This window comes from Schistocerca gregaria, chromosome 10, assembly GCF_023897955.1.
Source record: "Schistocerca gregaria isolate iqSchGreg1 chromosome 10, iqSchGreg1.2, whole genome shotgun sequence".
Lineage (NCBI taxonomy): Eukaryota > Metazoa > Arthropoda > Insecta > Orthoptera > Acrididae > Schistocerca > Schistocerca gregaria.
This window is the reverse complement of record NC_064929.1, coordinates 38465542-38492119: the sequence shown is the minus strand read 5'-3', so window position 1 is coordinate 38492119 and position 26578 is coordinate 38465542. Positions and strand designations below refer to the sequence as shown.

The window sequence follows — 26578 nt, the reverse complement described above, 5'->3', positions numbered from 1 at the left end:
ACACGGACACTGCGGAGATGGGCTTCGGCGCTTGCAGGGTCACTGTCCACACCGAAAAGCTGGGGGCCTGCCAATTGAAAAACAGGGGGAGGAAAGGAGGGAGGGGGAGATAGGATGCCAGGGAGGAGGAGGGGAGAAAACGAAAAGAGGGGGGTGGAAGCCCAGGGGGAGGGGGAGGGGACGTAAGGATGGAAGGAGGGAGAGAGGGAGGGAGAGACGGGAGAGAGGGTGCCCACAGGAAAAAGAGAGGAGAGGGGAAGGCAAGGCTCAAAGTTGGTAGGAGGGGTAGATGGAGGGGAGGAGGGCATCATCCGGGAGGGGGAGTCGGCGGAAGCCACCTTGGGAGAGGGTGTGGAGAGGGTGAAGATGGAGAGCAGGTGGGATACAGGAGTACAGGCGCGGCAGTGGGTTGGGGTGGGAGAGGATGGAAGAGACAAGCGGGTGGGGAGGATCAAGCTTGCGGGAGGTGTAGAGGATCCGTATCCGTTGGAGGAAGAGGAGGAGGTGTGGGAAGGGGATGAGGTCATAGAGGAGCCGCGTGGGGGAAGGGAGGCGGATGCGATAGGCGAGGCGGAGTGCATGCCGTTCAAGGATTTGAAGGGATTTGTAAAAGGTAGGCGGGGCAGAGATCCAGGCGGGATGGGCATAACAGAGGATAGGGCGGATGAGAGATTTATAGGTGTGGAGGACGGTGGAGGGGTCCAGACCCCATGTGCGGCCAGAAAGGAGCTTCAGGAGGTGGAGTCGGGAGCGTGCCTTGGCTTGGATTGTCCAGAGATGAGGGGTGCAGGAGAGGCGACGGTCAAGGGTGACGCCAAGGTACTTGAGGGTGGGTGTGAGGTTAATAGGACGGCCATAAATGGTAAGATAGAAATCAAGGAGACGGAAGGAAGGGGTGGTTTTGCCTACGATGATTGCCTGGGTCTTGGAAGGATTGACCTTGAGCAACCACTGGTTACACCAAGAGGTGAACCGGTCAAGATGGGATTGGAGAAGGTGTTGGGAGCGTTGCAGGGTGGGGGCAAGGGCAAGGAAGGCGGTGTCATCGGCGTACTGGAGAAAGTGAATGGGGGGTGCAGGTGGAGGCATGTCCGCCGTATAAAGAAGGTAAAGAAGAGGGGAAAGGACGGAACCTTGGGGCACACCGGCAGAGGGGTAGAAGGTGTAGGAATCAGTGTTGTGGATAGTGACATAGGAAGGGCGGTGGAAATGAAGGAGGCGATCAGACGGACGTAGTTAATAGGAAGAGCAAAGGTTTGGAGCTTGAAGAGGAGACCAGAATGCCACACACGGTCATAGGCGCGTTCAAGGTCACGGGAGAGGAATATGGCGGAGCGACGGGAGTTGAGTTGTTCGGAGAGGAGGTGAGTGCGGTGAAGGAGAAGGTCCAGGACCTTGCTGAAGACCGAGGTAAGGTATGCCGTACTGCTTTGGCAAATGCTTTATCTGCGCCATTCGCCTTAGTCACATCTGAGAGTAATTCTTAATAATGCGCCTGTCGCTATTTGTTCCTCATCACAGATACTATTTGCTATACGGCCACGATACGCAACTGATTTCTAGATACGTCTTCCTCCTGTGCGGATGGAACTCACGAACCCTGGTTTACTAGACCAATGCTCTACCACTGAGCTAAACAGGCGCCGCCTAGCGGCACTTTTGCGTATTTCGTCCGTACGGTCGTCTGAATCATCAGACTTCAGCTGACAACACTTCATATTTTCGACTAACATTTGCAGCTATGGCGAACCATTACTGCTTGGCTACACATCTGACTCGTAGCCGATGTTCTCTCCAAACAAAACCACCTGCACTTCAGAACATGAGTTTCACACATGTCTACAAAATCACCTTCACCTTTAAATACAGTTTGCTTGCGACTGATGGAGACGTAGGCAAATTTTAAAGTTGCCATTTTCCATTACATCACATTAATCAGAAAATCGGTAATATACATCTGCAGCGGAAAAAATGTCCATTCCGCCCAGCGTAGGGCTCGAACCCACGACCCTGTGAATAAGAGTCTCATGCTCTACCTACTGAGCTAGCCGTGCTGCCTCGTTGGATACCTGCTGGGTAGCAGATCACACTGTACTCGTTTGGGTTGGGTGGTCCCATACAGAATCTCTCCATGCTGCCTAATGTTTTCCTAACGTCACACTCGTCACGTACTTCACTTTTATTTCATAATCATTTCTGAGAGGTAAAGGAATTGCATGACAATCTGCAGAGCTAGCGGCGTCAAAATTAACACACATACTTGATGTGACTCAAAAGCCGAACGAGTTACTTTCCGACGTTGTTTTAGATGTGCAAGTGCCAGTCAAAACTCGCGGTGAGGGCACTCAGCCGACCATTTCGCTAGTTAACACCGGTCTTGTTGTGTGTTTCAGACTCAAGACCATCTCCAAGCACAGAATGGTCAACAGCAACATTCAGACGGTTTCGTACTGCTCAATTGCTACATTAAAACGGTACGTTTCTTTTTCAGAACTGGAAAAACACGATCGTGACAGGATTCGAACCTGCAATCTTCGGATCCGAAGTCCGACGCCTTATCCATTAGGCCACACGGTCACTGACGACCGAGTACAACTTATATACGACTCATCTCGAAACGACCACGCCCCTGAGGAATTGTGTTTTCGTTCTCTTTCCCACCCATTCGTTACATTCAACCTCTTACGAGACCGACCGAACATAGACAGGAAAACAAGACCACACACTTTGCGCATTCGGAATCGATGGCAGGGTGTCCCTTGCCGCATTTGCTACGATGGCCATTTGCTACTTCTGCAGAAGCGACGACGACCACGACGACCGCGAGAGACTCTGAGATTTGTGAGAAATACATCTATAAAATGTAATTCAGACTGCCTCGTCCCACCTTATGCCGAACTGCTTTGGCAAATGCTTTATCTGCGCCATTCGACTTAATCACATCTGAGAGTAATTCTTAATAATACGCCTGTCGCTAATTGTTCCTCATCACAGATAGTGTTTGCTATACGGCCACGATGCGCAACTGATTTCCAAGATTCGTCTTCCTCCTGTGAGGATGGAACTCACGAACCCTGGTTTACTAGACCAATGCTCTACCACTGAGCTAAACAGGCGCCGCCTAGCGGCACTCTTGCGTACTTCGTCCGTACGGTCGTCTGAATCATCAGACTTCAGCTGACAACACTTAATATTTTCGACTAATATTTGCAGCTATGGCGACCCATTACTGCTTGGCTACACATCTGACACGTAGCCGATGTTCTCTCCAAACAAAACCACCTGCACTTCAGAACATGAGTTTCACACATGTCTACAAAATCACCTTCACCTTCAAATACAGTTTTCTTACGACTGATGGAGACGTAGGCAAATTTTAAAGTTGCTATTTCCATTACATCACGTTAATCAGAAAATCGGTAATTTACATCTGCAGCGGAAAAAGATTCCGTTCCGCCCAGCGTAGGGCTCGAACCCACGACTCTGTGAATAAGAGTCTCATGCTCTACCGACTGAGCTAGCCGTGCTGCCTCGTTGGATACCTGCTGGGTAGCAGATCACACTGTACTCATTTGGGTTGGGTGGTCCCATACAGTATCTCTCCATGCTGCCTAATGTTTTCCTAACGTCACACTCGTCACGTACTTCACTTTTATTTCATAATCCTTTCTGAGAGGTAAAGGAATTTCGTGACAATCTGCAGAGCTAGCGGCGTCAAAATTAACACACATACTTGATGTGACTCAAAAGCCGAACGAGTTACTTTCCGACGTTGTTTTAAATGTGCAAGTGCCAGTCAAAACTCGCGGTAAGGGCACTCTGCCGACCATTTCACTAGTTAACACCGGTCTTGTTGTGTGTGTTCCAGGCTCAAGACCATCTCCAAGCACAGAATGGTCAACAGCAACATTCAGACGGTTTTGTACTGCTCAATTGCTACATTAAAGCGGTATGTTTCTTTTTCAGAACTGGAAAAACACGACCGTGACATTATTCGAATCTGCAATCTTCGGATCCGAAGTGCGACGCCTTATCCATTAGGCCACACGGTCACTGACGACCAAGTACCACTTATATACGACTCATCTCGAAACGACCACGCCCCTGAGGAGTTGTGTTTACGTTCCACACAGACGCTGCCCCTTACTCTTTCCCACCCATTCGTTACATTCAACCTCTTACGAGACCGACCAAACATAGACAGGAAAACAAGACCACACACTTTGCGCATTCGGAATCGATGGCAGGGTATCCCTCGCCGCATTTGCTACGATGGCCATTTGCTACTTCTGCAGAAGCGGCGGCGGCGACGACGACAACGACGACGACGACCGCGAGAGGCTCTGAGTTTTGTGAGAAGTACATCTAAAAATGTAATTCAGACTGCCTCGTCCCACCTTATGCCGTACTGGTTTGGCAAATGCTTTCCATAATGACCAAAATAAACATAGGACAACTAAACACTCATAATAGTCGACTTGTGATGCAGGAACTCCGAAGGGAGGTGGAGGAGAGGAGATTGGATGTGCTCTGTCTGCAGGAGCCGTACTCCCAAGCTGGGAAAGTCGCATTTGCTGCCGCCACATGGCAAGTAATAAGCAGAGGAGAAGACCCAAGGGCGGCAATCATAATTACAAACAAACTCGTGAGAGTAATCACACTCTCTCAGTTTACAACTCCCCATTGCAACGTCGTGGAGCTCCAATCTCCAGCAGGAATCATCACCATCATTAATATGTATTTCCTGTATGGAGATGACATTGAAATACACCTAGACCACCTGATGAGGGTGACCACGGCGTTGCGGGGAAGGAAAATTGTAATAACAGCTGATATTAATGCCAAGTCCCCCCTATGGTTCAGTGGCACAAGAGACGCAAATGGAGAAAAGGTGGAAGAATACATTATGGCGTCGCAACTCGTGGTGGCCAACAGGCCTGGTAATCCTCCTACCTACACGGCAGGAGGAGGGCAGGGTACAAATATTGATGTCACTCTCGTGACACCAAATGTAACAAACATCATTCAAAATTGGAAAGTAGTAGGAAACGCCACCACTAGCGACCATAACTTAATAACTTTCACAGTAGGGGAGAGAGAGTGCCGCTGGGCCATGGGATGGGAAATACAATTTAACTACAGGAAAGCTGACTGGGAACGCCTGGCGAGGGAGTGCGACATTCCTCCATTACCGGAAGATGACATACAACAAGACATAAACGTAGACAACAGAGCAGATGAACTAGTAACTGCAGTAACCAGGGCGGTGAGGGCTGCTGTACCGATCAGGAGGAAGGCCATGGCGGCTTCTCCGTCACCGTGGTCGCCTGAACTGGAAGATCTACGCCAATCTGTCAGGAGGCTAAGGAGGCACTACCAGCGCAGTGTCGTCTGGCAGGAGAGACAAAGGTGGCAATTGCCGTACAGGGAGGCAAAACAGAGGTTCCAGAGTGAACTACGTGAAGTCAGAAGGCGAAGCTGGGAACACTATGTGCTCAGCCAGCTAGCTCTGGATCCATGGGGACTCCCCTATAAATTAGTCAGGGAGAAAATCCGCTCTCCTATGGAGCTATCTACAGTCAGGCACGGGGACAGGATGACGGAGTCCTGGCAGGAGACTGCTGGGGTCCTCCTCCGGTCCCTGCTGCCTGATGACAATGCGGATGGGGAGACAGAGGGACAACGGCAATTGCGAGAACAAGACCGTGAAATATATAATAATGACACGGCGGTCTACCCCTTCTCAGAAGAGGAGGTGGCGACCCACATAAAGCAACTTAAAAGAGGCAAAGCTCCTGGGCCAGACGGCATTGTGGCGGAGGTGGTGCAATTCCTGACACCCCAGCTGGTTGCCCCGCTTACCCACCTCTATAATGAGTGCCTGAGGCAACAACAGTTCCCAAGAAGGTGGAAAACTGGGAACGTCGTCATCATTAAGAAGGGACCGGACAAGGATCCTGCAGAAGTAAAGTCGTACAGGCCGATCTGCCTGTTAGATTTGTTTGGAAAAATCTTGGAAAAACTGCTGGCTGACAGACTGGCAGCACATAGAGTATTGTGCGGGATGAGCAGTAGGCAATTCGGTTTCAGGCCGGGGCGGTCGGCATCTGATGCAGTCGCCCTGGCGGCCGAGGTCTGTGGCTCAACCCTGCACAAATACGTGGTGGGCATCATGGTGGACATCAGTGGCGCCTTCGACAACCTGTGGTGGCCCTCGCTCTTCTCCTGCTTGCGGGAGAAGGAGTGTCCAGGGCCGCTATATGGCTGCCTGAGGAGCTACTGTGAGGATCGGGACGTCTGGCTATCATCCCCTAGCGAAAGGGTAGGGAAAGCTGTCACGAAAGGATGTCCCCAAGGATCGGTCCTAGGGCCGCTCTTTTGGGACATCCACATGGAGCCATTACTAGACAGCCTGCAACGAAGTGAGGATGTGCTAGAGGTGATAGCCTACGCTGATAACCTCCTCCTGATTGTCGGTGGCCGTAGCCGAGAGGACATAGAACCTAAAATAGAGAGAGCGTTAGACAGACTCCTACAGTGGTCCCACACCACGAAAATGACCATATCACCAAGCAAATCGACATACTTACAACTTAAAGGACAACTAATCAGGAACCCTACGGTCAGAATTGACGGCACACCGGTATTGCGAAGACGAGACACACGTTACCTAGGAGTCATCATTGATGAGAAATGGAACTTCGGAAAACACATTGAAACTGTAACCCAAAAAGCTCTGCAAATATTAAACAACCTCATTTCCATAGGACACAAAAGATTTCACCTACCTCCACATCTCATTAAACTTTATCACAATAGTATCCTAACTTCAGTAGTGGGTTACGGCTCCGGGGTCTGGGCACACAGACTCACGAGGGTTGTGCCCGCCATGGCAGTGAGAAGGGTTCAGAGAAGCATGGTTCTAAGATCTGTGGGCGCTTATAGAACATCTCCAGGAGGGGCCCTATTAGTCATAATGGGGCTCTGCCCACTTGACATCAAGATTAGGGAGCAAGCAGCCTGGTATTGGGCAAAAAAAGGGAACCAGGGGAAAATAGAAGAAATCATGGGTGTGAGGGTAGAGGACAAAAGGGGGATTAGAAGAAGGGGGGAAGAACTTTGGCAGGGGTCCTGGGAGACAGAAGAAACCGGTCGCAGAACCTTTCAGTTCTTGCCGAACGTGAGGGAGCGCTTAGAAATGAAGTACTTTCAGCCAACACGGGGACTGATCCATTTTCTCACTGGTCATGGACCCTACCCGACATACTTATGTCGGTTTGGGAAGAGGGCTACGCCAGCGTGTGACTGTGGCGCGCCGGAAGGCACTCCGGATCATGTGATTTACGAGTGCCCTCTCTTCAATGATGTAGCGACTACACTTCGAGACGGACTACCGAACCATGACACGTATCAACTCCTCAGACGTGAAGACACTTTTCAGATGATTAATACTCTGGCCAACGAGGTATCACGGAAAGTGTTAAATGAATATCTGAGGGAGATTAACTAAGAATGTGAAATGAACACCGATATTGTCTAGATCCCTTTTCCCATACCGCCAGCGCGCGGACTGGCCGACTTACATCACAGTTGGGATCCGCCGCGCGCAGGATTAGGGGGAGGAGGGGTTAATCTCACCGACTTAGAGATGCACCGGATTTGACTTAGGATAAGTTAGCTCCGTAGGACTTAGAATAGGATATTATGTTAGGTTATGGAACTGCAGCGAGTTAACATCTTGGCCAGCCCAGTGCCGGGGGCAAGCTCTTTGGGGTTAGCCCGAAGAGCAAGGCTTGCAAAGTAGGTTTATATATTCTACTGGCACATATGTGACGCTGCAGGTGTAGAAATTAGCAATTAGTGATAGTAATAGTTTCTTAAGTAGTAGGGATAGTTAGTATAATGCCCATTGTTGTAGTAACCTGTAGCACATCATATTTTGTAGCATGCTGCATGAAACAATAATAAATGTATTAATATTACGACCCACTAATGCTATTAAGGAAGTGGGTTAATATTGTATAATTATTATTATTAATGATGAATAAAGGTTTTTTTTTTTTTTTTTTTTTTTTTTTTTTTTTTTTTTAAAAAAAAAATGCTTTATCTGCGGCTTTCGCCTTAATCACATCTGAGAGTAATTCTTAATAATACGCCTGTCGCTAATTGTTCCTCACCACAGATACTGTTTGCTATACGGCCACGATGCGCAACTGATTTCCCAGATTCGTCTTCCTCCTGTGAGGATGGAACTCACGAACCCTGGTTTACTAGACCAATGCTCCACCACTGAGCTAAACAGGCGCCGCCTAGTGGCACTTTTGCGTACTTCGTCCGTACGGTCGTCTGAATCATCAGACTTCAGCTGACAACACTTCATATTTTCGACTAATATTTGCAGCTATGGCGACCCATTACTGCTTGGCTACACATCTGACACGTAGCCGATGTTCTCTCCAAACAAAACCACCTGCACTTCAGAACATGACTTTCACACATGTCTACAAAATCACCTTCACCTTCAAATACAGTTTTCTTGCGACTGATGGAGACGTAGGCAAATTTTAAAGTTGCTATTTCCATTACATCACGTTAATCAGAAAATCGGTAATATAAATCTGCAGCGGAAAAAAATTCCGTTCGCCCAGCGTAGGGCTCGAACCCACGACCCTGTGAATAAGAGCCTCATGCTCTACCGACTGAGCTAGGCGTGCTGCCTCGTTGGACACCTGCTGGGTAGCAGATCACACTGTACTCGTTTGGGTTGGGTGGTCCCATACAGAATCTCTCCATGCTGCCTAATGTTTTCCTAACGTCACACTCGTCACGTACTTCACTTTTATTTCATAATCATTTCTGAGAGGTAAAGGAATTGCATGACAATCTGCAGAGCTAGCGGCGTCAAAATTAACACACATACTTGATGTGACTCAAAAGCCGAACGAGTTACTTTCCGACGTTGTTTTAGGTGTGCAAGTGCCAGTCAAAACTCGCGGTGAGGGCACTCTGCCGACCAGTTCGCTAGTTAACACCGGTCTTGTTGTGTGTGTGTTTCAGGCTCAAGACCATCTCCAAGCACAGAATGGTCAACAGCAACATTCAGACGGTTTCGTACTGCTCAATTGCTACATTAAAACGGTATGTTTCTTTTTCAGAACTGGAAAAACACGATCGTGACAGGATTCGAACCTGCAATCTTCGGATCCGAAGTCCGACGCCTTATCCATTAGGAAACACGTTCACTGACAAACAAGTACAACTTATATACGACTCATCTCGAAACGACCACGACCCTGAGGAATTGTGTTTTCGTTCCACACAGCCGCTGCCCCATACTCTTTCCCACCCATTCGTTACATTCAACCTCTTACGAGACCGACCAAACATAGACAGGAAAACAAGACCACACACTTTGCGCATTCGGAATCGATGGCAGGGTGTCCCTCGCAGCATTTGCTACGATAGCCATTTGCTACTTCTGCAGAAGTGGCGACGACGACGACGACGACAGGCTCTGAGATTTGTGAGAAATACATCTATAAAATGTAATTCAGACAGCCTCGGCCCACCTTATGCCGTACTGCTTTGGCAAATGCTTTATCTGCGCCATTCGCCTTAATCACATCTGAGAGTAATTCTTAATAATACGCCTGTCGCTAATTGTTCCTCATCACAGATACTGTTTGCTATACGGCCACGATGCGCAACTGACTTCCAAGATTCGTCTTCCTCCTGTGAGGATGGAACTCACGAACCCTGGTTTACTAGACCAATGCTCTACCACTGAGCTAAACAGGCGCCGCCTAGCGGCACTTTTGTGTACTTCGTCCGTACAATCGTCCGAATCATAAGACTTCAGCTGACAACACTTCATATTTTCGACTAATATTTGCAGCTATGGCGACCCATTACTGCTTGGCTACACATCTGACACGTAGCCGATGTTCTCTGCAAACGAAACAACCTGCACTTCAGAACATGACTTTCACACATGTCTACAAAATCACCTTCACCTTCAAATACAGTTTTCTTGTGACTGATCGACACGTAGGCGATTTTTAAAGTTGATGTTTCCATTACATCACGTTAATCAGAAAATCGGTAATTTACATCTGCAGCGGAAAAAAATTCCGTTCCGCCCAGCGTAGGGCTCGAACCCACGAACCTGTGAATATGAGTCTCATGCTCTACCGACTGAGCTAGCCGTGCTGCCTCGTTGGATACCTGCTGGGTAGCAGATCACACTGTACTCGTTTGGGTTGGGTGGTCCCATACAGTATCTCTCCATTCTGCCTAATGTTTTTCTAACGTCACACTCGTCACGTACTTCACTTTTATTTCATAATCATTTCTGAGAGGTAAAGGAATTGCAGGACAATCTGCAGAGTTAGCGGCGTTAAAATTAACACACATACTTGATGTGACTCAAAAGCCGAACGAGTTACTTTCCGACGTTGTTTTAGATGTGCAAGTGCCAGTCAAAACTCGCGGTGAGGGCACTCTGCCGACCATTTCGCTAGTTAATACCGGTCTTGTTGTGTGTTTCAGTCTCAAGACCATCTCCAAGCACAGAATGGTCAACAGCAACATTCAGACGGTTCCGTACTGCTCAATTGCTAAATTAAAACGGTATGTTTCTTTTTCAGAACTGGAAAAACACGACCGTGACAGGATTCGAACTTGCAATCTTCGGATCCGAAGTCCGACGCCTTATCCATTAGGCCACACGGTCACTGACGACCTAATACAACTTATATACGAATCATCTCGAAACGCTCACGCACCTGAGGAATTGTGTTTTCGTTCCACACAGCTGTGCCCCTTACTCTTTCCCACCCATTCGTTACATTCAACCTCTTACGAGACCGACCAAACATAGACAGGAAAACAAGACCACACACTTTTAGCATTCGGAATCGATGGCAGGGTGTCCCTCGCCGCATTTGCCACAATGGCAATTTGCTACTTGTGCAGAAGCGGCGGCGACGGCGACGACGACGACGACGACGACGACGACGACCGCAAGAGGCTCTTAGATTTTTGAGAAATACATCTATAAAATGTAATTCAGACTGCCTGGTCCCACCTTATGCCGTACTGCTTTGGCAAATGCTTTATCTGCGCCATTCGCCTTAGTCACATCTGAGAGTAATTCTTAATAACGCACCTGTCGCTAATTGTTCCTCATCACAGATACTGTTTGCTATACGGCCACGATACGCAACTGACTTCCAAGATTCGTCTTCCTCCTGTGAGGATGGAACTCACGAACCCTGGTTTACTAGAGCAATGCTCTACCACTGAGCTAAACAGGCGCCGCCTAGCGGCATTTTTGCGTACTTCAGAACATGACTTTCACACATGTCTACAAAATCACCTTCACCTTCAAATACAGTTTTCTTGCGACTGATGGAGACGTAGGCAAATTTTAAAGTTGCTATTTCCATTACATCATGTTAATCAGAAAATCGGTAATTTACATCTGCAGCGGAAAAAAATACCGTTCCGCCCAGCGTAGGGCTAGAACCCACGACCCTGTGAATAAGAGCCTCATGCTCTACCGACTGAGCTGGACGTGCTGCCTCGTTGGATACCTGTTGGGTAGCAGATCACACTCTACTCGTTTGGTTTGGGTGGTCCCATACAGTATCTCTCCATGCTGCCTAATGTTTTCCTAACGTCACACTCGTCACGTACTTCACTTTTATTTCATAATCATTTCTGAGAGGTAAAGGAATTGCATGACAATCTGCAGAGTTAGCGGCGTCAAAATTAACACACATACTTGATGTGACTCAAAAGCCGAACGAGCTACTTTCCGACGTTGTTTTAGATGTGCAAGTGCCAGTCAAAACTCGCGGTGAGGGAACTCTGCCGACCATTTCGCTAGTTAACACCGGTCTTGTTGTGTGTGTTTCAGGCTCAAGACCATCTCCAAGCACAGAATGGTCAACAGCAACATTCAGACGGTTTCGTACTGCTCAATTGCTACATTAAAACGCTATGTTTCTTTTTCAGAACTGGAAAAACACGACTGTGACAGAATTCGGATCGGAAGTGCGACGCCTTATCCATTAGGGCACACGGTCATTGACGACCAAGTACAACTTATATCCGATTCATCTCGAAACGCTCACGCCCCTGAGGAATTGTGATTTCGTTCCACACAGCCGTGCCCCTTACTCTTTCCCACCCATTCGTTACATTCAACCTCTTACGAGACCGACCAGACATAGACAGGAAAACAAGACCACACACTTTGCGCATTCTGAATCGATGGCAGGGTTTCCCTCGCCGCATTTGCTGCGATGGCCATTTACTACTTCTGCAGAAGCGGCGGCGACAATGACGACGACGAGAGGCCCTGAGATTCGTCAGAAATACATCTATAAAATGTAATTCAGACTGTCTCGTACCACCTTATGCCGTACTGTTTTGGCTAATGCTTATCTGCGCCATTCGCCTTAATCACATCTGAGAGTAATTCTTAATAATACGTCTGTCGCTAATTGTTCCTCATCAGAGATACTGTTTGCTATACGGCCACGATGCGCAACTGATTTCCAAGATTCGTCTTCCTCCTGTGAGGATGGAACTCACAAACCCTGGTTTACTAGACCAATGCTCTACCACTGAGCTAAACAGGCGCCGCCTAGCGGCACTTTTGCGTACTTTGTCCGCACGGTCGTCTGAATCATCAGACTTCTGCTGACAACACTTCATATTTTCGACTAATATTTGCAGCTATGGCGACCCATTACTGCTTGGCTACACATCTGACACGTAGCCGATGTTCTCTCCAAACAAAACCACCTGCACTTCAGAACATGACTTTCACACATGTCTACAAAATCACCTTCACCTTCAAATACAGTTTTCTTGCGACTGATGGAGACGTAGGCAAATTTTAAAGTTGCTATTTCCATTACATCATGTTAATCAGAAAATCGGTAATTTACATCTGCAGAGGAAAAAAATTCCGGTCCGCCCAGCGTAGGGCTAGAACCCACGACCCTGTGAATAAGAGCCTCATGCTCTACCGACTGAGCTGGACGTGCTGCCTCGTTGGATACCTGCTGGGTAGCAGATCACACTGTACTCGTTTGGTTTGGGTGGTCCCATACAGTATCTCTCCATGCTGCCTAATGTTTTCCTAACGTCACACTCGTCACGTACTTCACTTTTATTTCATAATCATTTCTGAGAGGTAAAGGAATTGCATGACAATCTGCAGAGTTAGCGGCGTCAAAATTAACACACATACTTGATGTGACTCAAAAGCCGAACGAGCTACTTTCCGACGTTGATTTAGATGTGCAAGTGCCAGTCAAAACTCGCGGTGAGGGCACTCTGCCGACCATTTCGCTAGTTAACACCGGTCTTGTGTGTGTTTCAGGCTCAAGACCATCTCCAAGCATAGAATGGTCAACAGCAACATTCAGACGGTTTCGTACTGCTCAATTGCTACATTAAAACGGTATGTTTCTTTTTCAGAACTGGAAAAACACGATCGTGACAGGATTCGAACCTGCAATCTTCGGATCCGAAGTCCGACGCCTTATCCATTAGGCCACACGATCACTGACGACCAAGTACAACTTATATACGACTCATCTCGAAACGGCGACGCCCCTGAGGAATTGTGTTTTCGTTCCACACAGCCGCTGCCCCTTACTCTCTCCCACCCATTCGTTACATTCAACCTCTCACGAGACCGACCACACACTTTGCGCATTCGGAATCGATGGCAGGGTGTCCCTCGCCGCATTTGCTACGATGGCCATTTGCTACTTCTGCAGAAGCGGCGGCGGCGACGACCGCGAGAGACTCTGAGATTTGTGAGAAATACATCTATAAAATGTAATTCAGACTGCCTCGTCCCACCTTATGCCGTACTGCTTTGGCAAATGCTTTATCTGCGCCATTCGCCTTAATCCCATCTGAGAGTAATTCTTAATAATACCCCTGTCGCTAATTGTTCCTCATCACAGATACTGTTTGCTATACGGCCACGATGCGCAACTGATTTCCAAGATTCGTCTTCCTCCTGTGAGGATGGAACTCACGAAACCTGGTTTACTAGACCAATGCTCTACCACTGAGCTAGACAGGCGCCGCCTAGCGGCACTTTTGCGTACTTCGTCCATACAGTTGTCTGAATCATCAGACTTCAGCTGACAACACTTCACATTTTCGACTAATATTTGCAGCTATGGCGACCCATTACTGCTTGGCTACACATCTGACACGTAGCCGATGTTCTCTCTAAACAAAACCACCTGCACTTCAGAACATGAGTTTCACACATGTCTACAAAATCACCTTCACCTTCAAATACAGTTTTCTTGCGACTGATGGAGACGTAAGCAAATTTTAAAGTTGCTATTTCCATTACATCACGTTAATCAGAAAATCGGTAATTTACATCTGCAGCGCAAAAAAATTCCGTTCCGCCCAGCGTAGGGCCAGAACCCACGACCTGTGAATAAGAGTCTTATGCTCTACCGACTGAGCTAGCCGTGCTGCCTCCTTGGATACCTGCTAGGTAGCAGATCACACTGTACTCGTTTGGGTTGGGTGGTCCCATACAGAATCTCTCCATGCTGCCTAATGTTTTCCTAACGTCACACTCGTCACGTACTTCACTTTTATTTCATAATCATTTCTGAGAGGTAAAGGAATTGCATGATAATCTGCAGAGCTAGCGGCGTCAAAATTAACACACATACTTGATGTGACTCAAAAGACGAACGAGTTACTTTCCGACGTTGTTTTAGATGTGCAAGTGCCAGTCAAAACTCGCGGTGCGGGCACTCTGCCGACCATTTCGCTAGTTAACACCGGTCTTGTTGTGTGTGTTTCAGGCTCAAGACCATCTCCAAGCACAGAATGGTCAACAGCAACATTCAGACGGTTTCGTACTGCTCAATTGCTACATTAAAACGGTATGTTTCTTTTTCAGAACAGGAAAAAGACGACCGTGACAGGAATCGAACCTGCAATCTTCGGATCCGAAGTGCGACGCATTATCCATTAGGCCACACGGTCACTGACGACCAAGTACAACTTATATACGACTCATCTCGAAACGACCACGCCCCTGAGGAATTGTGTTTTCGTTCCACACAGCCGCTGCCCCTTACTCTTTCCCACCCATTCGTTACATTCAACCTCTTACGAGACCAACCAAACATAGACAGGAAAACAAGACCACACACTTTGCGCATTCGGAATCGATGGCAGGGTATCCCTCGCCGCATTTGCTACGATGGCCATTCGCTACTTCTGCAGAAGCGACGACGACGACGACGACGACCACGAGAGACTCTGAGATTTGTGAGAAATACATCTATAAAATGTAATTCAGACTGCCTCGTCCCACCTTATGCCGTACTGCTTTGGCAAATGCTTTATCTGCGCCATTCGCCTTAATCCCATCTGAGAGTAATTCTTAATAATACGCCTGTCGCTAATTGTTCCTCATCACAGATACTGTTTGCTATACGGCCACGATGCGCAACTGATTTCCAAGATTCGTCTTCCTCCTGTGAGGATGGAACTCACGAACCCTGGTTTACTAGACCAATGCTCTACCACTGAGCTAGACAGGCACCGCCTAGCGGCACTTTTGCGTACTTCGTCCGTACGGTCGTCTGAATCATCAGACTTGACCTGACAGCACTTCATATTTTCGACTAATATTTGTAGCTATGGCGACCCATTACTGCTTGGCTACACATCTGACACGTAGCCGATGTTCTCTCCAAACAAAACCACCTGCGCTTCAGAACATGAGTTTCACACAAGTCTACAAAATCACCTTCACTTTCAAATACAGTTTTCTTGCGACTGATGGAGACGTAGGCAAATTTTAAAGTTGCTATTTCCATTACATCACGTTAATCAGAAAATCGGTAATTTACATCTGCAGCGCAAAAAAATTCCGTTCCGCCCAGCGTAGGGCTCGAACCCACGACCCTGTGAATAAGAGTCTCATGCTCTACCGACTGAGCTACCCGTGCTGCCTCGCTGGATACCTGCTGGGTAGCAGATCACACTGTACTCATTTGGGTTGGGTGGTCCCATACAGAATCTCTCCATGCTGCCTAATGTTTTCCTAACGTCACACTCATCACGTACTTCACTTTTATTTCATAATCATTTCTGAGAGGTAAAGGAATTGCATGACAATCTGCAGAGCTAGCGGCGTCAAAATTAACACAAATACTTGATGTGACTCAAAAGCCGAACGAGTTACTTTCCGACGTTGTTTTAGATGTGCAAGTGCCAGTCAAAACTCGCGGTGAGGGCACTCTGCCGACCATTTCGCTAGTTAACACCGGTCTTGTTGTGTGTGTTTCAGGCTCAAGACCATCTCCAAGCACAGAATGGTCAACAGCAACATTCAGACGGTTTCGTACTGCTCAATTGCTACATTAAAACGGTATGTTTCTTTTTCAGAACTGGAAAAACACGATCGTGACAGGATTCGAACCTGCAATCTTCGGATCCGAAGTCCGACGCCTTATCCATTAGGCCACACGATCACTGACGACTAAGTACAACTTATATACGACTCATCTCGAAACGGCGACGCCCCTGAGGAATTGTGTTTTCGTTCCACACAGCCGCTGCCCCTTACTCTTTCCCACCCATTCGTTACATTCAACCTCTTACGAGACCAACCAAACATAGACAGGAAAACAAGACCACACACTTTGCGCATTCGGAATCGATGGCAGGGTATCCCTCGCCGCATTTGCTACGATGGCCATTTGCTACCTCTGCAGAAGCGACGACGATGACGACGACGACCACGACCGCGAGAGACTCTGAGATTTGTGAGAAATACATCTATAAAATGTAATTCAGACTGCCTCGTCCCACCTTATGCCGTACTGCTTTGGCAAATGCTTTATCTGCGCCATTCGCCTTAGTCACATCTGAGAGTAATTCGTAATACTGCGCCTGTCGCTAATTGTTACTCATCACAGTACTGTTTGCTATACAGCCACGATACGCAACTGATTTCCAAGATTCGTCTTCCTCCTGTGAGGATGGAACTCACGAACCCTGGTTTACTAGAGCAATGCTCTACCACTGAGCTTAACAGGCCCCAGCCTAGCGGCACTTTTGCGTACTTCAGAACATGACTTTCACACATGTCTACAAAATCACCTTCAGCTTCAAATACAGTTTTCTTGCGACTGATGGAGACGTAGGCAAATTTTAAAGTTGCTATTTCCATTACATCACGTTAATCAGAAAATCGGTAATTTACATCTGCAGCGGAAAAAAATTCTGTTCCGCCCAGCGTAGGGCTCGAACCCACGACCCTGTGAATAAGAGTCTCATGCTCTACCGACTGAGCTAGCCGTGCTGCCTCGTTGGATACCTGCTGGGTAGCAGATCACACTGTACTCTTTTGGGTTGGGTGGTCCCATACAGAATCTCTCCATGCTGCCTAATGTTTTTCTAACGTCACACTTGTCACGTACTTCACTTTTATTTCATAATCATTTCTGAGAGGTAAAGGAATTGCATGACAATCTGCAGAGTTAGCGGCGTCAAAATTAACACACATACTTGATGTGACTCAAAAGCCGAACGAGTTACTTTCCGACGTTGTTTTAGATGTGCAAGTGCCAGTCAAAACTCGCGGTGAGGGCACTCTGCCGACCATTTCGCTAGTTAACACCGGTCTTGTTGTGTGTGTTTCAGGCTCAAGACCATCTCCAAGCACAGAATGGTCAACAGCAAAATTCAGACGGTTTCGTACTGCTCAATTGCTACATTAAAACGGTATGTTTCTTTTTCAGAACTGGAAAAACACGACCGTGACAGGATTCGAACCAGCAATCTTTGGATCCGAAGTCCGATACCTTATCCATTAGGCCACACGGTCACTGACGACCAAGTGCAACTTAATACGACTCATCTCGAAACGCTCACGCCCCTGAGGAATTGTGTTTTCGTTCCACACAGCCGTGCCCCTTACTCTTTCCCACCCATTCGTCACATTCAACCTCTTACGAGACCGACCAAACATAGACAGGAAAACAAGACCACACACTTTGCGCATTCGGAATCGATGGCAGGGTGTCCCTCGCCGCATTTGCTACGATAGCCATTTGCTACTTCTGCAGAAGCGGCGGCGACGAGGACGACAGGCTATGAGATTTGTGAGAAATACATCTATAAAATGTAATTCAGACTGCCTCGTCCCACATTATGACGTACTGCTTTGGCAAATGCTTATCTGCGCCATTCGCCTTAATCACATCTGAGAGTAATTCTTAATAATACGTCTGTCGCTAATTGTTCCTCATCAGAGATACTGTTTGCTATACGGCCACGTTGCGCAACTGATTTCCAAAATTCGTCTTCCCCCTGTGAGGATGGAACTCACAAACCCTGGTTTACTAGACCAATGCTCTACCACTGAGCTAAACATGCGCCGCCCAGCGGCACTTTTGCGTACTTTGTCCGCACGGTCGTCTGAATCATCAGACTTCAGCTGACAACACTTCATATTTTCGACTAATATTTGCAGCTATGGCGACCCATTACTGCCTGGCTACACATCTGACACGTAGCCGATGTTCTCTCCAAACAAAACCACCTGCACTTCAGAACATGACTTTCACACATGTCTACAAAATCACCTTCACCTTCAAATACAGTTTTCTTGCGACTGATGGAGACGTAGGCAAATTTTAAAGTTGCTATTTCCATTACATCATGTTAATCAGAAAATCGGTAATTTACATCTGCAGCGGAAAAAAAATCCGTTCCGCCCAGCGTAGGTCTAGAACCCACGACCCTGTGAATAAGAGCCTCATGCTCTACCGACTGAGCTGGACGTGCTGCCTCGTTGGATACCTGCTGGGTAGCAGATCACACTGTACTCGTTTGGGTTGGGTGGTCCCATACAGTATCTCTCCATGCTGCCTAATGTTTTCCTAACGTCACACTCGTCACTTACTTCACTTTTATTTCATAATCATTTCTGAGAGGTAAAGGAATTGCATGACAATCTGCAGAGTTAGCGGCGTCAAAATTAACACACATACTTGATGTGACTCAAAAGCCGAACGAGCTACTTTCCGACGTTGTTTTAGATGTGCAAGTGCCAGTCAAAACTCGCGGTGATTGCACTCTGCCGACCAGTTCGCTAGTTAACACCGGTCTTGTTGTGTGTGTTTCAGGCTAAAGACCATCTCCAAGCACAGAATGGTCAACAGCAACATACAGACGGTTTCGTACTGCTCAATTGCTACATTAAAACGGTATGTTCCTTTATCAGAACTAAAAAAACACGGCCGTGACAGGATTCGAACCTGCAATCTTCGGATCCGAAGTCCGACGCCTTATCCATTAGGCCACACGGTCACTGACGACCAAGTACAACTTATATACGACTCATCTCTAAACGCGCACGCCCCTGAGGAATTGTGTTTTCGTTCCACACAGCCGTGTCCCTTAATCTTTCCCACCCATTCGTTACATTCAACCTCTTACAAGACCGACCAAACATAGACAGGAAAACAAGACCACACACTTTGCGCATTCGGAATCGATGGCAGGGTGCCCCTCGCCGCATTTGCTACAATGGCCATTTGCTACATCTGCAGAAGCGGCGGCGGCGACGACGACGACGACGACGACGACGACGACGACGACAGGCTCTGAGATTTGTGAGAAATACATCTATAAAATGTAATTCAGACTGCTTCGTCCCACCTTATGCCGTACTGCTTTCGCAAATGCTTTATCTGCGCCATTCGCCTTAATCACATCTGAGAGTAATTCTTAATAATACGCCTGTCGCTAATTGTTCCTCATCACAGATACTGTTTGCTATACGGCCATGACGCGCAATTGATTTGCAAGATTCGTCTTCTCCTCTGAGGATGGAACTCACGACCCCTGGTTTACTAGACCAATGCTCTACCACTGAGCTAAACATGCGCCACCTAGCGGCACTTTTGCGTACTTCGTCCGTACGGTCGTCTGAATCATCAGACTTCAGCTGACAACACTTCATATTTTGGACTAATATTTGCAGCTATGGCGACCCATTCCTGCTTGGCTACACATCTGACACTTAGCCGATGTTCTCTCCAAACAAAACCACCTGCACTTCAGAACATGACTTTCACACATGTCTACAAAATCACCTTCCCCTTCAAATACAGTTTTCTTGCGACTGATGGAGACGTAGGAAAATTTTAAAGTTGCTATTTCCATTACATCACGTTAATCAGAAATTCGGGATTTTACATTTGCAGTGAAAAAAATTCCGTTCCGCCCAGCGTAGGGCTCGAACAGACGTCCCTATGAATAAGAGTCTCATGCTCTACCGACTGCGCTAGCCGTGCTGCCTCGTTGGATACCTGCTGGGTAGCAGATCACACAGTACTCGTTTGGGTTGGGTGGTCCCATACAGAATCTCTCCATGCATCCTAATGTTTTCCTAACGTCACACTTGTCACGTACTTCACTTTTATTTCATAATCATTTCTGAGAGGTAAAGGAATTGCAAGACAATCTGCAGAGTTAGCGGCGTCAAAATTAACACACATACTTGATGTGACTCAAAAGCCGAACGAGTTACTTTCCGACGTTGTTTTAGATGTGCAAGTGCCAGTCAAAACTCGCGGTGATTGCACTCTGCCGACCATTTCGCTAGTTAACACCGGTCTTGTTGTGTGGGTTTCATTCTCAGGACCATCTCCAAGCACAGAATGGTCAACAGCAACATTCAGACGGTTTCGTACTGCTCAATTGCTACATTAAAACGGTATGTTTCTTTTTCAGAACTGGAAAAACACGACCGTGACAGGATTCGAACCTGCAATCTTCGGATCCGAAGTCCGACGCCTTATCCATTAGGCCACACGGTCACTGACGACCAAGTACAACTTATATACGACTCATCTCGAAACGCTCACGCCCCTGAGGAATTGTGTTTTCGTTCCACACAGCCGTGTCCCTTAATCTTTCCCACCCATTCGTTACATTCAACCTCTTACGAGACCGACCAAACATAGACAGGAAAACAAGACCACACACTTTGCGCATTCGGAATCGATGGCAGGGTGTCCCTCGCCGCATTTGCTACGATGGCCATTTGCTACTTCTGCAGAAGCGGCGGCGACGACGACAGGCTCTGAGATTTGTGAGAAATACATCTATAAAATGTAATTCAGACTGCTTCGTCCCACCTTATGCCGTACTGCTTTCGCAAATGCTTTATCTGCGCCATTCGCCTTAATCACATCTGAGAGTAATTCTTAATAATACGCCTGTCGCTAATTGTTCCTCATCAGAGATACTGTTTGCTATACGGCCACGATGTGCAACTGATTTCCCAGATTCGTCTTCCTCCTGTGAGGATGGAACTCACGACCCCTGGTTTACTAGACCAATGCTCTACCACTGAGCTAAACATGCGCCGCCTAGCGGCACTTTTGCGTACTTCGTCCGTACGGTCGTCTGAATCATCAGACTTCAGCTGACAACACTTCATATTTTCGACTAATATTTGCAGCTATGGCGACCCATTCCTTCTTGGCTACACATCTGACACTTAGCCGATGTTCTCTCCAAACAAAACCACCTGCACTTCAGAACATGACTTTCACACATGTCTACAAAATCACCTTCACCTTCAATCACAGTTTTCTTGCGACTGATGGAGACGTAGGCAAATTTTAAAGTTGCTATATCCATTACATCACGTTAATCAGAAATTCGGGAATTTACATCTGCAGTGGAAAAAAATTCCGTTCCGCCCAGCGTAGGGCTCGAACCCACGTCCCTGTGAATAAGAGTCTCATGCTCTACCGACTGCGCTAGCCGTGCTGCCTCGTTGCATACCTGCTGGGTAGCAGATCACACAGTACTCGTTTGGGTTGGGTGGTCCCATACAGAATCTCTCCATGCATCCTAATGTTTTCCTAACGTCACACTTGTCACGTACTTCACTTTTATTTCATAATCATTTCTGAGAGGTAAAGGAATTGCATGACAATCTGCAGAGTTAGCGGCGTCAAAATTAACACACATACTTGATGTGACTCAAAAGCCGAACGAGTTACTTTCCGACGTTGTTTTAGATGTGCAAGTGCCAGTCAAAACTCGCGGTGATTGCACTCTGCCGACCATTTCGCTAGTTAACACCGGTCTTGTTGTGTGGGTTTCATTCTCAGGACCATCTCCAAGCACAGAATGGTCAACAGCAACATTCAGACGGTTTCGTACTGCTCAATTGCTACATTAAAACGGTATGTTTCTTTTTCAGAACTGGAAAAACACGACCGTGACAGGATTCGAACCTGCAATCTTCGGATCCGAAGTCCGACGCCTTATCCATTAGGCCACACGGTCACTGACGACCAAGTACAACTTATATACGACTCACCTCGAAACGCTCACGCCCCTGAGGAATTGTGTTTTCGTTCCACACAGCCGTGTCCCTTAATCTTTCCCACCCATTCGTTACATTCAACCTCTTACGAGACCGACCAAACATAGACAGGAAAACAAGACCACACACTTTGCGCATTCGGAATCGATGGCAGGGTGTCCCTCGCCGCATTTGCTACGATGGCCATTTGCTACTTCTGCACAAGCGGCGGCGGGGACGACGACAGGCTCTGAGATTTGTGAGAAATACATCTATAAAATGTAATTCAGACTGCTCGGCCCACCTTATGCCGTACTACTTTGGCAAATGCTTTATCTGCGCCATTCGCCTTAATCACATCTGAGAGTAATTCTTAATAATACGCCTGTCGCTAATTGTTCCTCATCACAGATATTGTTTGCTATACGTCCATGATGCGCAAGTGATTTCCAAGATTCGTCTTCCTCCTGTGAGGATGGAACTCACGAACCCTGGTTTACTAGACCAATGCTCTACCATTGAGCTAAACAGGCGCCGCCTAGCGGCACTTTTGCGTACTTCGTCCGTACGGTCGTCTGAATCATCAGACTTCAGCTGACAACACTTCATATTTTCGACTAATATTTGCAGCTATGGCGACCCATTACTGCTTGGCTACACATCTGACACGTAGCCGATGTTCTCTGCAAACAAAACAACCTGCACTTCAGAACATGACTTTCACACATGTCTACAAAATCACCTTCACCTACAAATACAGTTTTCTTGTGACTGATGGAGACGTAGGCAATTTTTAAAGTTGCTATTTCCATTACATCACGTTAATCAGAAAATCGGTGATTTACATCTGCAGCGGAAACAAATTCCATTCCGCCCAGCGTAGGGCTCGAACCCACGACCCTGTGAATAAGAGTCTCATGCTCTACCGACTGAGCTAGCCGTGCAGCCTCGTTGGATACCTGCTGGGTAGCAGATCACACTGTACTCGTTAGGGTTGGGTGGTCCCATACAGTATATCTCCATGCTGCCTAATGTTTTCCTAACGTCACACTCGTCACGTACTTCACTTTTATTTCATAATCATTTCTGAGAGGTAAAGGAATTGCATGACAATCTGCAGAGTTAGCGGCGTCAAAATTAACACACATACTTGATGTGACTCAAAAGCCGAACGAGTTACTTTCCGACGTTGTTTTAGATGTGCAAGTGCCAGTCAAAACTCTCGGTGAGGGCACTCTGCCGACCAGTTCGCTAGTTAACACCGGTCTTGTTGTGTGTGTTTCAGGCTCAAGACCATCTCCAAGCACAGAATGGTCAACAGCAACATTCAGACGGTTTCGTACTGATCAATTGCTACATTAAAACGATATGTTTCTTTTTCAGAATTGGAAAAACACGATCGTAACAGGATTCGAACCTGCAATCTTCGGATCCGAAGTCCGACGCCTTATCCATTAGGCTACACGGTCACTGACGTCTAAGTACAACTTATATACGACTCATCTCGAAACGCTCACGCCCCTGAGGAATTGTGTTTTCGTTCCACACAGCCGCTGCCCCTTACTCTTTCCCACCCATTCGTTACATTCAACCTCTTACGAGACCGACCAGACATAGACAGGAAAACAAGACCACACACTTTGCGCATTCTGAATCGATGGCAGGGTGTCCCTCGCCGCATTTGCTACGATGGCCATTTGCTACTTCTGCAGAAGCGGCGACGACGACGACGACAGGCTCTGAGATTTGTGAGAAATACATCTATAAAATGTAATTCAGACTGCCTCGTCCCACCTTATGCCGTACTACTTTGGCAAATGCTTTATCTGCGCCATTCGCCTTAATCACATCTGAGAGTAATTCTTAATAATACGTCTGTCGCTAATTGTTCCTCATCACAGATACTGTTTGCTATACGTCCACGATGCGCAACTGATTTCTAAGATTCGTCTTCCTCCTGTGAGGACGGAACTCACGAACCCTGGTTTACTAGACCAATGCTCTACCATTGAGCTAAACAGGCGCCGCCTAGCGGCACTTTTGCGTACTTCGTCCGTACGGTCGTCTGAATCATCAGACTTCAGCTGACAACACTTCATATTTTCGAGTAATATTTGCAGCTATGGCGACCCATTACTGCTTGGCTACACATCTGACACGTAGCCTTATCCATTAGGCCACACGGTCATTGACGACCAAGTACAACTTATATACGACTCATCTCGAAACGCTCACGCCCCTGAGGAATTGTGTTTTCGATCCACACAGCCGTGCCCCTTACTCTTTCCCACCCATTCGTTACATTCAACCTCTTACGAGACCGACCAGACATAGACAGGAAAACAAGACCACACACATTGCGCATTCTGAATCGATGGCAGGGTTTCCCTCGCCGCATTTGCTGCGATGGCCATTTGCTACCTCTGCAGAAGCGGAGGCGACGACGACGACGACGAGAGGCTCTGGGATTTGTCAGAAATACTTCTATAAAATGTAATCCAGACTGTCTCGTCCCACCTTATGCCGTACTTTTTTTTTTTCCTTTATTGTCATTTTATACCTACAAAGGTAGGCCGGCAGCGGCCTAATATGCCGCTCTTCGGCCACAAGAAACATACAAGAGATAAAAACAGGAAGACATAATCTCAAAACACAGACATGGAGGACAAAAGTCAGAAGACAACAGAGAATAAAAAGAATTGAAGTTGTTCACCGACGCAGCACTGTTTCAGTTTAAAAAAAAAAAAAAAAAAAAAAAACGGGCAGCACAGCACGGAACAGAGAACACTAGCACAGGTGAACGGTGGAGCAGAAAACGAAGAAACACTCGAGGTACAGACGGGACGAAAGACACGGACACTGCGGAGATGGGCTTCGGCGCTGCAGGGGCACTGTCCACAGCGAAAAGCTGGGGGCCTGCCAAGGGAAAAAACAGGGGGAGGGAAGGAGGGAGGGGGAGATAGGATGCCAGGGAGGAGGAGGGGAGAAAACGAAAAGAGGGGGGTGGAAGCCGAGGGAGAGGGGGAGGGGAGGTAAGGATGGAAGGAGGGAGAGAGGGAGGGAGAGAAGGGAGAGAGGGTGCCCACAGGAAAATGAGAGGAGAGGGGAAGGCAAGGCTCAAAGTTGGTAGGAGGGGTAGACGGAGGGGAGGAGGGCATCATCCGGGAGGGGGAGTCGGCGGAAGCCACCTTGGGAGAGGGTGTGGAGAGTGTGAAGATGGAGAGCAGGTGGGATACAGGAGTACAGGCGCGGCAGTGGGTTGGGGTGGGAGAGGATGGAAGAGACAAGCGGGTGGGGAGGATCAAGCTTGCGGGAGGTGTAGAGGATCCGTATCCGTTGGAGGAAGAGGAGGAGGTGTGGGAAGGGCATGAGGTCATAGAGGAGCCGCGTGGGGGAAGGGTGGCGGATGCGATAGGCGAGGCGGAGTGCATGCCGTTCATGGATTTGAAGGGATTTGTAAAAGGTAGGCGGGGCAGAGATCCAGGCTTGATGGGCATAACAGAGGATAGGGCGGATGAGAGATTTATAGGTGTGGAGGACGGTGGAGGGGTCCAGACCCCATATGCGGCCAGAAAGGAGCTTCAGGAGGTGGAGTCGGGAGCGTGCCTTGGCTTGGATTGTCCGGAGATGAGGGGTCCAGGAGAGGCGACGGTCAAGGGTGACGCCAAGGTACTTGAGGGTGGGTGTGAGGTTAATAGGACGGCCATAAATGGTAAGATAGAAATCAAGGAGACGGAAGGAAGGGGTGGTTTTGCCTACGATGATTGCCTGGGTCTTGGAAGGATTGACCTTGAGCAACTACTGGTTGCACCAAGAGGTGAACCGGTCCAGATGGGATTGGAGAAGGTGCTGGGAGCGTTGCAGGGTGGGTGCAAGGGCAAGGAAGGCGGTGTCATCGGCGTACTGGAGAAGATGAAGGGGGGGTGCAGGCGGAGGCATGTCCGCCGTATAAAGAAGGTAAAGAAGAGGGGAAAGGACGGAACCTTGGGGCACACCGGCAGAGGGGTAGAAGGTGTAGGAATCAGTGTTGTGGATAGTTACATAGGAAGGGCGGTGGGAAATGAAGGAGGCGATCAGACGGACGTAGTTAATAGGAAGAGCAAAGGTTTGGAGCTTGAAGAGGAGACCAGAATGCCACACACGGTCATAGGCGCGTTCAAGGTCAAG

At 47.8% G+C, this 26578-nt stretch overlaps 15 non-coding genes across 15 annotated transcripts; all 15 read right to left on the bottom strand.

The window, feature by feature from the left end:
• Nucleotides 1-1981: 1981 nt before the first annotated feature.
• Trnak-cuu (transfer RNA lysine (anticodon CUU)) lies at nucleotides 1982-2054 on the bottom strand. Its single transcript has one exon. It is a non-coding gene; the product is annotated as a tRNA-Lys (tRNA).
• Nucleotides 2055-2504: 450 nt separating this feature from the next.
• On the bottom strand, nucleotides 2505-2577 carry Trnar-ucg (transfer RNA arginine (anticodon UCG)). The gene has a single exon. It is a non-coding gene; the product is annotated as a tRNA-Arg (tRNA).
• An 877-nt stretch (nucleotides 2578-3454) lies between these two features.
• On the bottom strand, nucleotides 3455-3527 carry Trnak-cuu (transfer RNA lysine (anticodon CUU)). Its single transcript has one exon. It is a non-coding gene; the product is annotated as a tRNA-Lys (tRNA).
• Nucleotides 3528-10136: 6609 nt separating this feature from the next.
• Trnam-cau (transfer RNA methionine (anticodon CAU)) lies at nucleotides 10137-10209 on the bottom strand. Its single transcript has one exon. It is a non-coding gene; the product is annotated as a tRNA-Met (tRNA).
• Nucleotides 10210-10659: 450 nt separating this feature from the next.
• On the bottom strand, nucleotides 10660-10732 carry Trnar-ucg (transfer RNA arginine (anticodon UCG)). The gene has a single exon. It is a non-coding gene; the product is annotated as a tRNA-Arg (tRNA).
• Nucleotides 10733-13507: 2775 nt separating this feature from the next.
• Trnar-ucg (transfer RNA arginine (anticodon UCG)) lies at nucleotides 13508-13580 on the bottom strand. The gene has a single exon. It is a non-coding gene; the product is annotated as a tRNA-Arg (tRNA).
• Nucleotides 13581-15949: 2369 nt separating this feature from the next.
• Trnak-cuu (transfer RNA lysine (anticodon CUU)) lies at nucleotides 15950-16022 on the bottom strand. Its single transcript has one exon. It is a non-coding gene; the product is annotated as a tRNA-Lys (tRNA).
• A 452-nt stretch (nucleotides 16023-16474) lies between these two features.
• Nucleotides 16475-16547, bottom strand: Trnar-ucg (transfer RNA arginine (anticodon UCG)). Its single transcript has one exon. It is a non-coding gene; the product is annotated as a tRNA-Arg (tRNA).
• Nucleotides 16548-17307: 760 nt separating this feature from the next.
• Trnak-cuu (transfer RNA lysine (anticodon CUU)) lies at nucleotides 17308-17380 on the bottom strand. Its single transcript has one exon. It is a non-coding gene; the product is annotated as a tRNA-Lys (tRNA).
• Nucleotides 17381-17832: 452 nt separating this feature from the next.
• Nucleotides 17833-17905, bottom strand: Trnar-ucg (transfer RNA arginine (anticodon UCG)). Its single transcript has one exon. It is a non-coding gene; the product is annotated as a tRNA-Arg (tRNA).
• A 1414-nt stretch (nucleotides 17906-19319) lies between these two features.
• Nucleotides 19320-19392, bottom strand: Trnar-ucg (transfer RNA arginine (anticodon UCG)). The gene has a single exon. It is a non-coding gene; the product is annotated as a tRNA-Arg (tRNA).
• A 1441-nt stretch (nucleotides 19393-20833) lies between these two features.
• On the bottom strand, nucleotides 20834-20906 carry Trnar-ucg (transfer RNA arginine (anticodon UCG)). The gene has a single exon. It is a non-coding gene; the product is annotated as a tRNA-Arg (tRNA).
• Nucleotides 20907-22319: 1413 nt separating this feature from the next.
• On the bottom strand, nucleotides 22320-22392 carry Trnar-ucg (transfer RNA arginine (anticodon UCG)). The gene has a single exon. It is a non-coding gene; the product is annotated as a tRNA-Arg (tRNA).
• An 890-nt stretch (nucleotides 22393-23282) lies between these two features.
• Nucleotides 23283-23355, bottom strand: Trnak-cuu (transfer RNA lysine (anticodon CUU)). The gene has a single exon. It is a non-coding gene; the product is annotated as a tRNA-Lys (tRNA).
• Nucleotides 23356-23807: 452 nt separating this feature from the next.
• Nucleotides 23808-23880, bottom strand: Trnar-ucg (transfer RNA arginine (anticodon UCG)). Its single transcript has one exon. It is a non-coding gene; the product is annotated as a tRNA-Arg (tRNA).
• Between the last annotated feature and the right edge of the window lie 2698 nt (nucleotides 23881-26578).